The sequence below is a fragment of the Ursus americanus genome, chromosome 9 (assembly GCF_024610735.1).
Source record: "Ursus americanus isolate L20-20 chromosome 9, mUrsAme1.1.p, whole genome shotgun sequence".
In the NCBI taxonomy this organism is placed as follows: Eukaryota; Metazoa; Chordata; class Mammalia; order Carnivora; family Ursidae; genus Ursus; species Ursus americanus.
The window spans coordinates 30496066-30510570 of record NC_142135.1 but is presented as its reverse complement, the minus strand read 5'-3'; the positions used below and the strand labels follow the sequence as shown (position 1 = coordinate 30510570).

Below are 14505 nucleotides of genomic sequence, written 5' to 3'. Positions count from 1 at the left end.
TTGTAGCCTTCAACCTTGAAGAAATGCCTCCACGTAGGTCTAGCACTATTTCAGAACATGGTGACGAAAACCATGCTTTCACTTTCTGCCATTTTATGTCCTTTTCCTAGATCTGCTCCCTGGTGTCCTCGTTCCTGATGAAGATGTTCAAGTCTTATTTTTTAAGAGATAGCAGGCTTGGTGTCTTTGAGGATATCAATAGTCAAGTAATAAGAATTGATATAAGACAGTGTAAACAGTCTTATTTTTAAAACTTACAAGATCATGTTTCTAAAAACCAGTTAACTGGAGAAGCCCATAAAGTTTACAGAACTGCATCTCTGTTTTCCATTGTCCTCTCCTTCCACCCTCTAACATGTCCACCACCTTCTGTTGCTTTTCCAACTTATTAACTGGCTAAGAGGAAATGGTATTTTGCCTTCAGAAAATAAAGTTTATTGTACAAACTCAATATTCCTTAAAGATGAGAAAATGAGGGAGAAACAATGACAAGCGTGGCCACATAAATAAAAAGATAAGCCTAGAAAATAGAAATCTAAATGGTGAGTTTGGGTTGCAGAGAAATGAAGCGTGGGTTATCATAAATACCCCTACCACTAGTGAATATTTAATTATTGAAGTTGCAACAATTTGATTCATAATCAATGCCAATGGTTAAAACGGATATCTGGAGTGTAAACTTAATGTGTTTTTATAACCTCTCTACTAATTTGGACCCATAACTATTATTTCGAAGGCTGAAATATTAGCAACTATGTAATCGCCTATATTGAAATGTTATTTCACAAAACAATATCTTTCAGTATCCCTCAGTAATATGTGCTGGTAATAACAACTAAAATTACCCCTTATTGGTAATGCCATATACCAGGCACAAGTGAAGCGTGTTAGGTAGCTGTTCTACTCTTTATTTTTATAGATGAGGGATAGAACCTGAGAGAAGTTAAGGAGCCATCAACATTAGATAGCGGATATCTGGAGTGTAAACTTAATGTGTTTTTATAACCTCTCTACTAATTTGGACCCATAACTATTATTTCGAAGGCTGAAATATTAGCAACTATGTAATCGCCTATATTGAAATGTTATTTCACAAAACAATATCTTTCAGTATCCCTCAGTAATATGTGCTGGTAATAACAACTAAAATTACCCCTTATTGGTAATGCCATATACCAGGCACAAGTGAAGCGTGTTAGGTAGCTGTTCTACTCTTTATTTTTATAGATGAGGGATAGAACCTGAGAGAAGTTAAGGAGCCATCAACATTAGATAGCGGACTCCGCAAATGAAATTAACCTCTTGTGACACTTCAGAATCAGAATGCTACCTGCAGACCTGCGCCAAATGACTTTCTATGGGTAATACAGTGGAGTTATATTTTTAGTTCAATTCTCAGATAATCTCACTTAAGGAAACCATGCCAACTAACCCATCCACCAGCCAAGGTGCCCTTTCATTGAAAAGTATCTTAGTGTTTCAATTTATGCTTCACACAATTGAAAAAAAAACCTAGGAGCCCTCATGTGGCCAAGTTGAGTACTACATTTAAGTTTTGCAATGAAGAGCAGTACTGTATTTAAGTGAAATAATATATTTAAATTCAACAGTTGATTCTGTGAATTAAAGAATTTTCAAGTTTTAAAAAACTAGAAAATTTTGAAGTTATTTAACCATCTTTTAGTAGCTGAGTGGCGCAGTAGCTTCTCTAGAAATTTCTTTTGATCTCACAGCTGTTACCCTTCACAGACCTATGTATAGGATCTGTTTCCGGTTGAGCAGACTCTAGGAAAGACATATAGTCTTTTTGAATAGACAGCAGATTTGGTCCTTAATCATTCCTAATAATAGAAACATATAAACTCATTTTTTTATAAGAGAATTAACCCATCCTACAAGAAGTGTAATAACGTTTCATTGATTTGGAATAAGTAGGGGAAAAGCTGTTCTCTATTGATGTGAAATATATGGATCTTTAGATAAATTAAAAGGAAGTAATCGTCGTCCATGCTTTTAAGCCCTCTTGTCATCTGACACTTTCTTGTCCCCCTTATCTTCCTGTGTTGGTATATCTGTCTCCATACCAGGTCTCCATTCCTATGGGTAGAGAATGATGCTGTTAATTTCACTAATCCGAGTACTTAGTACAGTGTGAAGTGATAGTAAGTGCTAAATAAGCTTCGAAGGAGAAGAGGGACTAGCAGAGGTTACCCTTGCTGGTGGAGGATGAGAGGAGGAAATTGGCTAAGAGTTCCGTTTAAGGAGGAGCTTTGGAGGCTTCATTCTATTCTTCGTTCCTCCTCAGAAGGATTGGAACACCCGCTGTGGAGAACGATGAATCAAATAATACAGCCTTTCCATCTATCTAGCTATCTTTCTATCTATGAAGATTAGAGTTATCGAAGTCCTCTTTTATTACTTATGCTGTTTAAGTGCTCTCTGCAACTTCACTGACAAGGCAGACAAGGGCAGAACTTAGCCTTCCCAGGTTCCTGGCTCAGCATGGCTTCCAAACAGGTGTGATACAAGGGTTCCTTGGCTCTCAGGTGTCGGAATGAATAATACCTCTGGAGCTGTCATATGAACTGACAGCCTGCTCACCTTCTTTAATCTCCTGTTTACCCTCATGGCTCAGTCTTTGCCTTTTATTCTATGTGTATTAATGTCATTGTAACACCTTCTCTTTGTAAAGCACCACCTATGGTGAATCAGTCAGTGTTCTTTACACAGTAATTTCACTTTTATTCAGATGAGTGAATTCTGGGTTTATTTGGGGCATATGTATAACTCAAACTCTCCCACACATGAAAATACGTTCATTCATTTATGAATCTATTCATTTATTAATTCAATAAATATTTATTGAATGTCCACTACATGCCGGGCCTTATTCGAAGTTCTGCTGGTATGAGAGTAAACAAGACCAAGTCCATGCCCTCAGGTGCTTATATTCTATCGAGGAGGACAGGCTATAAGCAATCAGAAAGGTAACACATTGTCAGGGAATGATAACTATATAAAGAAAAAAAACAGGTTAAGAGAGAAAGATGATAGAGAAGTTACTCTGTAAAATGTTTGTAAATCTTACACAGTTTTTATTTGATGAATTTTGTCAGATGACCTATACAGTTCTGAGAAATCAATTAGCATGGTTTCAATTACAGGACATTAGACGTGTTCATAATACATTTTTCAAAGGGTTGTTTTTGGCTTTCCTTACATAGAATTAGGTTTTGAAAAGACTAATGGAATTGACATTTGCAGCATGAAGAAGCAAATGATTGAGGGGAAATTTAATGGCCCTCTAGCTTCCCAGCATTGTTTAAAGAAACGGTGTCCAGATGTTTTTCATTTCTACCAAGAAGAGAATAAGACACATGGGTTAAGCTGTCTTATAGAATATTGAAATTAAATAAAGAATGTGGCACATCTTAGTTTATGTTACCAGAAAGTTTGCTTTTTGTTTGTTTTTTAAAGTACAGCTCTTACCTCCTTAGAATGGTTCAGGAGTCAATTTGCCTAGAGGGAAAGTGGTAAGACCAGCTCTCAAAGATCCTAAATGATTTTGATCAATGTCAGGAAGGCCATGCTGCACTCAGTCCATGTGCTAATTAAGCTCCTCCTTTTGCTCACATGATCCGTGATCGTTGCTGAGATACCTGGCTGCTGGAACCTGATGTCGAAGTTGGAATCCCGTTCTTCTTGGTAGATAAATGAGAATACGTAGGGACTTAGAATCTCAAAGCTCAGTGTCTTCACATCTTTCCTTTTTACTGAGGGGGCTGTTGTGAGGAGTCGGTGAAATCGTCCGCCTGAGTGCTCGCACTAGCGCCTAGAATGGGGAAGTTCTCCGTCGCTGTTAGCGAGCTGATTGATCGTTGCTCTTGCTGTACTTCAAAGAAGTGGCCGGCACACAGGATCCCAGGGCGGGGATGTGAAGCTTCACCTGGAATTGATGTGTTGCAAACCTCCTAGCTTTTGTTCCTTGTACATCTCGTCAACTTCCCTGTCCTGCTTTGAAAACCCTGCAGTGGTTCTTCGCTCTCCACCAGAAAATAAGACTGTTGCTCAATGGCCTTCCATGTTCTGCCCCTGCTTTCTCTCCAGATTTCTCTCAGACCCCAGCCCTACACTCTAGCCAAGCCAAATGCCTTACTGATTTCCCGAAGATGTCCTGATATATGCTCTATCACGGGCTTGCTGCTAGCTCTTCTTTCCACCTAGAATAGTGTGAGAATTCAACCCCAACTTCCCTCATAACCAGCCACACTTTCCCCAAACCTGATCAACATGTGTAGATTTCAAAGCATTGTAACATACCCATTGTCAGTTTTTTAGGTCACTAACAAATACTCGTTGAATTCAATGCTTGCTTTCACATTCTTCAAGGGTAAGTGGCATATGTATTCTGACCACCATGCAGCATTCCATAGAATTAAGTCTCTGCAAGTTGAATGACTTATTCATGATCACACTCTAAATAGTGGCAAAGCCAAGGAAAGAATCTATGGTGACGGGTGACTGATAGTGAAGAGCTTATCGTCTACATGTTTTCAAATCCCATTCTCTTCTCAGAAGCAAAGCACAAATGAAATTACATTGTTAACAGAGATCTCAGTGAGTTGTTCCCCAATGCAAGTCCATTCCATTGGTGGTGAAACAGGTCTATTAAGAAAGAATACTAGGTTTTCATCAAATTAAATTTATTCAACCCAAGTGACTATCCTGTCCTTCTTTTCTTTTTTCCTCTCTTGCTCTGTCTCTTTTTCTTCCTTCCTTCCTCCTTTTTTTCCCTTTTTTTCCTTTTATTTTCTTCCCTGTCTCCTTCCTTGTGTTAAAATGAACTGCCTTTTGTGAAATGATGGCATAGTACATATATTGGTTTGGTAGACTTTTTAAATCAGATTTATTCTTTTTAAATCTCCTTGCTTCTCAAAATTACGTTGGGAAATGTCCCCCAGAATATTCTTTTGAAATATTACTGGTCTGTGAAATTGTAAAATCTGAAATCCGACGTTCTTGTCTTTTGCCCTGCCTTCAGGATAGGATGCCTTCAACATTGCAAAGTTAAGGAAGCACAGTTAAATACAAATTTGTGTCTTACTAACCCTGGGCTGCCTACATATTACAAAGAGAGCCTACAGAATTAGGGGTTCCCTGGGAATTCTTCTGAGTAGTTGGCAAAATTAAAGCAGTAATAACTAGTTTGGAAATTCTAAAAAAAGAAAAGCAAGACACCTGTTTTAACTGCTTTTTAATTGCGGTATACCAGGCATTTTAAAATATCATCACATAACTTGTATGACTCTCATTTTGAAGCCAGACTTTTTAATTATAAGAATAAAAAAGAGCAACTCCAAAGTGAAAAATACTGTAACAGGAGAGAAAAAAAAAATGGAAAAGACTAATCTTGCTGGAGGCAACACATTCTACAGCATGAAACTAGGTCACCCCTGAACCAGAACCTTCTCTCTAAGCTGGAAGAATCTTCATGTAAAAGCAGAAAGTCTCTGTGATTAATCAGCAGAACCATCTTGGCATACAGGTCACTGCCTATAAGCACAGAAACTAAAATGGATAACTGCTCTAAGGTTCAAATTAAATTATGTTCTTCAGAAAAATGACTTTGTTTTTAAGTCCGTTCTGACAGTTTGATGACTTCTTGTATTTTCTGAGTCACAAGAATGTGTAGGGAAAATTATTCCATTGCTAAGGTTCCTTGTGATACATGGAAGCTGAAATTCCCTGCATGATCCTGGGCTTCTCACAGATTTTGAGGCCCAGTGCATGTGTAGAAGTATCACTTCTTTTCTTTTTTTATGTATATTGCGTAAGAATGTGCAATTTTTATTAAGATAGTGAATTTAAAGACCTTGAGAGCCCAAGTTCAATTTTTTGTTCATTTGTAGGATAAATATACCTAGAGATTCGATATGTGAGAGTCTGTGTCTGTGTGTATGTGTTGAAGAGGTAGTTAGTTGGGCTTTTTATTTCTTGTCATTTTTTTATTTATTCCACTTAAAACCCACTTTAAAACAGGAAGGCTAGGAAAACCCACCAGCAGAAACTCCTTTTCAACTCTAGAATAAATATGAAAGCTATACATCTTCCTAGAGAAGTAAGATATTTTTTACTAAGCATTCATACAATTTTAAACTTTACTAAGCAGCAGTAGATGTACTCAGGAGGAAGAAAAATATTCGTTTGATAGCCCTATAGATTGGTAGTGCTGATAGTGTGCCAGAGAAGTTGGCCAACTCTAATTTTCCTGTGTTCGCACCATACTTTATACAGCTGCCCTACTTTTTTTTTTTTTTTTTTTTTTTGCCCTTATTCTATGATTGTTCTCTGTCAGAAGTCATCAACCCAGGATCAAGAAACACAGCTTCATCATTGCTGTAATAAATGGATTAGGAAATGTCAATAATCCTCAGGTTTCCCTGAGCAGCGTGTATTGGTACTGTTAACCTTAAAGATAAAACTGTCAGATATTTTACCACCAAAAATATCTTAATTCAAGAATAACAGAGAAGTGCAATTCAGGACAAGGAAGCTAAGGCAAAACCATAGAGAAGACTGGAGAATAAGGGAGAGGAATGCTCTTCTATAGAGGAGAAGGGGACATGGGGAGGGCTGTTGGGGTAAACTGGGAGTTTGAAGAGTTGTGGTCTTTTGTCCACCGAATTGTGACAGCCTCTCATTGCCTGGGCTAGTCCCTGGGGAGAAGAAAACCTCTCTTCTTCCTGTGGGTTAGTAAAGTAGTATGGACTAGCAAGGTTTGTCTCTTCCTCTCTTCCTCCAGAGTCTGCGGTTAAGGACTAGTGGTAAGGCGTGAGCGCTCTTCCTGCTGGCCTTCCCATTCCATTTTAAATGAGGTTTCCTTTAATTAATTTTCACAGAATGGTGTTTGAGTTGCAGCATAATAATCATAACTTACTAAAAACAAATTATACCTGTCAATTTACTTAATGATTTCTAAACAGCCTAATTAAAACTGGTTAGAATTGTGGGATAATTAAAATGGACATTGTTTCATGATCCTGTTTGAAATTTGCTAAATCCCTATTAAAATAAGCCCTCTAGCACTGTCAGCCATCAAAACTTGCCCTTTCCACCCACCGAGATTTGGAGGAATGCTTTGTTTCACTGAAGCATGACTGGGGAAGAGAATGACAGATTATTAAGAAAGACCACTGTATTTTAATCATTTAATGATCGAATTAATGCCAATTTGAACAGTAAAATATGTTCTAATTTTCCCAGTATTTCCTTTTTCTAAAGAGTATGAATTTTAAAAGCTTCTAAAGATTTTGCACACATTTATAAATAAAGCTTTTGGTATCTCCTGATTTATTAATTTTTTTTTTTACTTCTCAATTCATACTAATGACATTTCTTCACACATTAAAACAAAAAAAAAATGAGGGTTTATGTTCTTCAATGAAATAGTGGCCATGTTCACAAGTCCTACCAAAAGAATATTACTTAGAAGAATAAAAATAGTTAAAAGCCAGGCACAATTTAGGGGGAATGTTTCCATTGCTATGTCTGCCACACACTTTGAAACTACTTTGACTACCGTTGATTACTTTGAAACATTCAATTATAAATGTTTCAGTGACCATTTGTAATTGATTTACAATAAGTCATGTGCACATCTACATGCAAGCAGGCTTTTAGTGAACTATTTTGAAACTTCACTAATTCAAACTTTGAGATCGGTTGGACAGGCTATGAGATTAAAAGTCTTGTGTTAATACAATCTATGAAAAAAATGATATACGGATTTGTAATGGAACCATGAGCTCAGGATACAGAAAATATTGTGTTCAGCAAATTAGCCTAAGAAACAGTTTTTTACTAAGCAGAAATACCTACTAAGAGAAATTAATGAGCTGGTTTTATTTTGACTTTTTTAAACGATTTTACTCATTTATTTCAGACCCCAATGCAGGGCTCAGCCTCAGGACCCCGAGATCATGACCTGAGCGGAAATCGAGTTAGGTGCTTACCCAACTGAGTCACCCAGGCGCCCCAATGAGCTGCTTTTAAAGTAATATCTATTAATTAACCTATTTCATGTTGCTATGTAAGGTAAAGTTAAATACCTTCATAATATTATGTGATAAGTCTTTAGTACTTTAGATGGATACTTCCTTGGGGAGAAAGCCCATATTGTGTCTGTTACCATGGCCAACAAACCTTAGTATCACATTGCCTCTATTCTGTTTGGTCATTTCTCTGGTAAACTTCTTTCGTAAATTGGAATCTTAAGTCTTCTGGTACATTTTGTCTTATGGAAGAACTGATAGGCATTTAATTTAAAAGAACTATGTTGTAAATATTAAAAACATTACACATTCAGTATATGGAAAATAGCCCATCATCAGAGAAATCATTAAGACTTTTTTAAAAATTGTTTATTTATTTTTAAAGATTTACTTATTTATTTGAGAGAGAGAGAGAGAGAGAGGCTGCGGATGGGGAGAGGGGCAGAAGGAGAGGAAGAGAGAACTCTTAAGCAGACACCCCGCTGAGTGCAGAGCCCTACACAGGCTCTAGATCATGACTCGAGCCGAGCCAAGGGTTAGACGCTCAACCAGCTGAGCCATCCAGGCACCCCTTTTTTCCTTCTTTTTTTTTTTTTTTAAGATTTTTTATTTTGAAATCTGTAAGATTTTAAACAGTACCTGCCTGCCTGCTGCATTATATTTTCTTTTTGCTAACATTTGCAGTCAAGGATCCTTGGATTTTATGTGTTGCTTAAATTTTAATACATTGATAGAAGGGACATTGATTTTCTCTCATAGTTCTCAAAGCCATAGGAGGCAAAATTGTCATCAATAGTATATTGGAGATAAAATATCATAGGTGCTCACAGAGAACTGAACTTTATGACTGGTTATTGAGTGTCTCATAGGCCCATTCAAAATAATTTCCTTTCAGACTAGGTAGTTTCAGTGTCTTTGAGTCTTTCCAGTGAGTCAAGTATAGAAGAAGCAGTAGAATAATATTTACTCTAAGAAACAGGGTATCTGGAATGCTATTTGGAGCTACAGAGTTTCACTTCCTGCCTTAAATAATTTTGTCAAATTACAGATCTTTTCTGACATGAGAAACATTCTTATAAATACACATAGGGTAAATGGGATGGGATAGGTATAGCCAGAAAGATGCACTGAAATTTAAAAAAAGAGAGAGAGAGAGAGAAATATAAATAATAATAATTCCCTCTCTCCATGCTCTCATATTTATTTTTCACCTCCACTCCTATATAAGCCTATCTAAACTTTAATTCAATGGGTAGGTTTTGGGTTGTTTTTTTTTAAGATTTTATTTATTTATTTGACAGAGAGAGAAAGAGCACAAGCAGAGGGAGCAGCAGGCAGAGGGAGAAGCAGGGTCCCCGCTGAGCAAGGAGCCCGATGCCAGGCTCTATCCCAGGATCCTGGGATTATGACTTGAACCGAAGGCAGCCACTTAACTGACTGAGCCACCCAGGCATCCCCAACGGGTAGTTCTAAGAATGCTTATTCAAAAAAATTAAAAAAAAAAGGGGGGGGGAATGCTTGTTCATTCACTTAATAAATGATTGAGTACCATTAACAAGTGCCATTAGTTGGAAATAAGGCTTGAGAAAGATGAGAGGCCAGATAATGGGGGTCTTGTGTGCCGTACTTGGAATTTGGACTTATTCTTGATACTTTGGGAATTATTGAAGCGTTCTGCCCGGGGGGATGCCTCGATAAGGTTGCTTTATAGAGAGATGTTTCAAGCCTCATATGGAGGATGCGTTGGGGGTATATATGCCTAGAGGCAGAAAAATCTTTTAGACAAATGGTGTAAGGGCTGAATAGATAATATATTATACAGTTTAAGAGCTTTGACTCTGGATTACAGTGTTTGGGTCCTAGCTAGGCCATTCTGAGTAGTTCTGTGACTTTGGACAAGTCACTCAACCTCTCGGAACTTCTGATTTTCATTTGGAAAGTGAGAATATTACCCTGTACCACTTAGGTTTGTAATAAGGTTTATTACAAAATGAGGTTTATTATATGAGATAATGTGTACAGATTGCTTAATAGATACTGGCACAGAGTAGGCATGCAGTAAATGTTAAATAAAAAGCAAAGTGTTGGGGCACCTGGGTGGCTTAGTCAGTTAAGCATCTGACTCTTGATTTTGGCTCAGGTCATGATCTCAGGGTCATGATTCTGCTTAAGATTCTCTCTCTCCCTTTCCCTCTGCCCCTTCACCCCCTTGCACATTCACACATGCTCTCTTTCTCTCTTTCTCTTAAAAAAAAAAATCCAAGTAACAAAATAATATTAATAAAGAGTGACAAGAGCCTGAAGTAAGGTAGAGGCAATGTGACAAGAAAGAATTACAGAGAGATGATCTAGAGGAATTGGTGATCAACTGGGAACGAAGGAAAGGGAAGATTTTCCTTGGTGCTGTAGTTTCAGGTTTTAAATACTGAAACAACAATAGCTAACATTTTTTGATTAAGAAGATATATCTTCTTTTGTAAACAAAGTGAATGTCTCTATGGGCCAGAAAAGGGGCAAAACCACATATCAATAAATTAACATTAAAGCCATGGGCCTTTTGAGCTCTGGTCCAGAAATAGGGTCAGTCAGGAGTTCAATTTCAGTAATGTGACTAGGGTTAGAAGGACCCTATGAACTGTCACAGGCAAGTGGAACTCAAGAGAACGTGACCACTAAATGCAAGGTGGGGTCCTGGATGGGATCCTGGAACAGAAAATAGACAAAAGGTAGAATGTAAGGAAATCTAGATGAAGTATGGACTTTAGTTAATAGTAATATCAATATCGATTCATTAATTATAACAAATGTAACATTTGAAATATGATGTTAATTATTGGGGAAATTGGATGGTGGAGTATATGAGAACTCTATACCATCTTAGCAGCTTTTTGGGAAATACAAAAACTATTCTCAAATAGAAACGTTTCTTTAAAAAAAAAAAAAAAAAAGAGGACACCATGCATGGGAGAATAGAGCCCCACTCACTTCTTTGAACTTGACCTAAGCAGGGATTCCCAGCCATGAAAGGAGGCTGGAAAAAGCTATGATATTGCCCACCCCAGGTTGTGGCTCATAGCAAGCTTCAGAGGCCAGAGGAAAAAGAGAGAGGCTTGCCACCTGGACCTAGGAGAAGCCACCCATTCATTCCTTATTTTGATCTGTTTTCTCCCCACCGACAGCACAGGCTGTGAGCCACCAATAGATTTTTTTTCTGGAATGGAAGTCTCAGAGGGCAAGTAGAGATAAACACAAAATAGCTGGATGGAAAGAGAAGACACTAGAGTGAAGGAAAGAGTAAGAAAAAATGTGAAAAACCTTACTTTCTTCTCAAGAGGAGGCTAACACTAAAATTTAGGTACAGGAGGAAAGCTAGAACTGAGAAAATCAACAAAATCAACAATTAGGTGAGGAATTGACTCTTGATATAGAGGGAAAAAAATTAACTCTTAAAATGTTGTTATGTTTTGTTTGAGGCTTCTAAGATAGCTTTTGAGTTTCAAATTTGAATGTCAGGGTGAATGAAGTTACTATTTACAAAGATGGAAAAATACTCCAGGGATAGCTTTTAAAATGGGATATTGAGTTCATTTGTGGGTTGGTTGAGCTTAAAGTACCTGTAGAGGGGCGCCTGGGTGGCGCAGTCGTTAAGCGTCTGCCTTCGGCTCAGGGCGTGATCCCGGCGTTCTGGGATCGAGCCCCATATCAGGCTCCTCCGCTGGGAGCCTGCTTCTTCCTCTCCCAGTCCCCCTGCTTGTGTTCCCTCTCTCACTGCCTGTCTCTCTCTGTCAAATAAATAAATAAAATCTTTTTTAAAAAATTAAATAAAGTACCTGTAGAAATAGGCAGTTGGATCTGCTGTTCAGGTGCTGAGGAGTTAGGTTTAGAATAAAGTCATCAAATCAAACTGGCACGTAGGTATAGAGGAGTTTCTTAAGGAGAGTGGGAAGAAGAGTCCTACCCAAAATATAAGGGTCAGGAAGAGGCCAGAGGCTGCAGAGGAAACTGAGAAAGGACCGTCAATAGCAGACAAGACAATCCTTGTTGTATCCTCCAGCTCTATACTCCAGTAGGTGTGTCCCTTCTCAGCCTCTACTAGCCATGTAGGAGAGAGATAAAACTATGTCACTCATAAACCCAAAAGTGCGAAAGTAGATTATCATGATGGGACCGTGACATGCTAACATTAGAGAATACAGGTGTTCATGAAAGCTGTGTTGGAGGTGGGTAGAGAACATTCTTTATCGAAAGAAAGAGGGGGCAGCAGCTTCTCTTTGGTTCTCTTCTTTGGTCATCACTTACCATTGAAGATTATTGGAGAAATAATATCTGTCAAGAAAATTGGGATGAACTGGGATTGATGTCTAAGTATCACATCAGAAACCTGTTGATGTTAAAGCAAATGGTTTTTCTCTGATTTAGAGAAAAGTCAATGTATCTCAAAACATCTTTTTCCAGTATCAAATCAGTATTCATGAGTTTCTCCTTTTCGTGTAAATCGCACTTATGATTCATTCTGCTTAAACACCCTATTTATTGCGGAGTCGTACCACATCACACGGTCTGAGAACTTTCTCCTGCATTATTTTGGGACTTGCAGAGAACTTAAGGATGAGCACCAGACAGCAAATGACTCAGAGTGTAAAGGCAGCTTCATGATACACCACCTGAATGGGGAGGGGAAAGGTTTGGTTTTACTTTTCATCAGCAGGACTCAGAGGGGAAATCTTTACTGCCTTATTCTATTCTTACTCTATAACTATTCTAAGGAATTGCTTTCTACATTTTAATGTGCATTGAAGAATCTTATTAAAACACAGGTGCTGACTCAGTCGACCTATGGCAGGGCCACAATTTCAGACTTGTAACAAGATTTCAGGTGATGCCGATGCTTCTGGGCCATGAATGATAAGGCTAGTCTAACAGGCCTAAAGGCTTTCTTCATTTGGCAGGACAAAGAACATATGTTTCCATATCTGAACCCAAATGATCATTCTGGACCAAGAATTTATCGTTAAGACTTGTTTGTGTTCCTTTCTCAAAACAAACTGCTTAGCTCCCAGCCCTTAATGCCTGTGATATAAGAAACTTTCAGAGTAAGAATATGAGTATCCTCTCACAGTACACATACACGGTTTTCATGTTACCAAATGCACAAATTACCATACTGTATCAACAGATAAAATTGTTGTGTAAAAGATTGGAGCATTGGAGACTTGTTAGCTGTTCCTGAATTTGATTAGTCAAGAGCATGAGCTGTGACCATGTTGTGTAATTTATAGAAGAGCAAAAAGAAGTCACATAGATTCTGACACAAAAGAGACACGTAGGAAATTAGAAATTTACTGGCTGTTTTGCTCTAGTATTCACCAGTTGTGTTGGCCAAAATTGTTGATCAGTATTTTCAACTATTCAGTGGGAATAAAAGGACTTTCTTCATAGAGTTTTTGTGAGTTTTAAAAAAAGGTAATGCATGTAGAGCTCTTTGTACTGAATCTCGCTAGCAAATACGAAATGAATAGCTGCTATTTCATCAAAGAAGAAAAAAGGAAATGGAGGGGGTCAATGAGGAAGCAAGAGCTGGTCAGTGATAGTTTTAGCCTGGGGAAATACATCACTGATAAGTGTTTAATATCTATATTTATCTCTTTTGCACTGGAAGAAAAATAAGGTTTCTGGATCAGATGTATTATTACCTAGAGCAGGGATGTGCTGAGGCCCCTTGCCTCAGTCCCCTTGCAGCAACACGATGAAAGAAATCTGCTCTATCTACAGGCATTTGTGCTGCAGGAACCCTGACATTATGAATCTGGACATTTATACAGGAGCTGGACAGCTGCCCCGCTCCCCTCTGGAAAGAGGGGGGAAAAAAACAGAACAAAACGAAACAAAACAAAACCCTCTATTCTAATGTAAATGAATCCTCTCTGGAAAAGGTCCCTAAGATTTCACAATCCTTTGCAAAATAAACAGAATCACTCAGAGTTTTAGTCTCCTTCAAAATGTAAATACATAGCTCCAGAGAGAGAAATCTGTCTCTCTCAAGAGCTCTATCTATTCCATCATCTTTTAACCCAGATGCCAATTTTCTTTGTTAATTCTGGGCCTTATGTCCTCTCCGCACCTCCCCTACCTGTAATTCCTAAACTTTCAGAGAAGTTTGTACAAATCATGAAATTCTGGCTGTGATTGGATTTCCTGTGGAAACTGGTGGAAGGACTAAGTTCCTTGTCCTGGTTGAATTAGGCAGAAATGGGGAGAATATACCCAGACACATAGGACAGAGAGACCCAGAGTTACATATATAATCATTAATAATGGGAAAAGGGGACTGAAAAATCAATTTGAAATATATTTCAAAATGAATTTGAAACCATTCCCACATTTATTCCTAACTGAAGGTGTGATCTTGGACCTGCATCACTTATCCTCTTGGGACTCGAACTCCCACATCTGA

At 38.0% G+C, this 14505-nt stretch overlaps 1 protein-coding gene across 2 annotated transcripts in view; it reads left to right on the top strand.

Annotated features, from left to right (window-relative positions):
- Positions 1 to 14505, top strand: part of OXR1 (oxidation resistance 1) — a 433246-nt gene that overhangs the window by 220654 nt on the left and 198087 nt on the right. The gene's annotated exons all lie outside the window — the stretch shown is intronic.